Source organism: Tarenaya hassleriana, unplaced genomic scaffold (assembly GCF_000463585.1).
Source record: "Tarenaya hassleriana unplaced genomic scaffold, ASM46358v1 Cleome6, whole genome shotgun sequence".
Classification (NCBI taxonomy): Eukaryota; Viridiplantae; Streptophyta; class Magnoliopsida; order Brassicales; family Cleomaceae; genus Tarenaya; species Tarenaya hassleriana.
In genome coordinates, this window is record NW_010968505.1 from 2,788,673 (window position 1) to 2,790,079 (window position 1,407).

Sequence of the window (1,407 nt, forward strand, 5' to 3'; positions counted from 1 at the left end):
AAATTTGTTATACGGGGTGTTTATTGATATGTTCATGGTTTAGAATTGATAAATTCGCAAAATCAGATAGTTTGACGAGTTTGACGAGTTTGACGAGTTTGACGAGTTTGACGAGTTTGACGAGTTTGACGAGTTTGACGAGTTTGACGAGTCAACGCGGTCAACCTGTGGTCAAAATGACATTCCGATTGTTCAAAGTTGTGTACATGGTCTATTATGACGTATTGAGCGTGTTTTTGTTATAAGGAGAGCATCTGGAAAAATGATAAATTCTACCCTAGACCAATGTGTAACATAAAGTGTAATAGAACATTTGGGGTTCCTGAGTTTGACGTGTTTGACGAGTTTCACGAGTTTGACGTGTTTGACGTGTTTGACGAGGTTCTTATCACGAAAGAGGTTCTTAATACGAAAGAGGTTTTAAACCTGATCAGATACAACTTAATCCGAAAGAGGTTCTTAAGAAATAAAATACTAATAAATTAAAGAGGTTCTTAACAAATGAAATAGTACGGAGAAGAATCTCAGCCTTCCTCGGTAGACACAGACACTTCCTTGCCATTCGCAAATATATCAGATGCTTGGGAGCAGCAGGGACCTCTACATCCTCCTTTTCCTGAGCAAGTATCCCTCCATCATCATCATCAGTCGAACCCAAAATAGTATTAGATACTGCTCTAGGAGTAGGGGGAATCGCATCACTATCATCTTCTTCATCATCAGTTCCTGCATATGACCAATATGAATATCAGTCATCGTTCGTCAACCAAAAGAGTCAAACCGGTCAAACTCATCAACCAAAAGAGTCAAACCAATCTAACTCGGGCTGTCCAAATAAAGTGTAAAGTGTAAAATCATACCTTGCTCGTTCTGTGCAGTTTCTACATCCTCTTGATTATTATCGGATTTTTGCACAAATTGATGATGTCCTACATATGAGCAATTATATGAATATCAGTCAAACTCGTCAACCAAAAGAGTCAAACCGGTCAAACTCGTCAACCAAAAGAGTCAAACCAATCTAACTCGGGCTACCCAAATAAAGTGTAGTGTAAGATCATACTTGCTCGTTCTGTGCAATTTCTATATCCTCTTTATCATTGTCAGATTTTTGCACAGATTGATGTCCTACATATGACCAATTATATGAATATCAGTCAAACTCGTCAACCAGAAGAGTCAAACCGGTCAAACTCGTCAACCAAAATAGTCAAACCAATCTAACTCGGGCTACCCAAATAAAGTGTAGTGTAAGATCATACCTTGCTCGTTCTGTGCAATTTCTATATCCTCTTGATCATTGTCAGATTCTTGCACAGATTGATGTCCTACATATGACCAATTATATGAATATCAGTCAAACTCGTCAACCAGAAGAGTCAAACCGGTCAAACTCGTCAACCAAAA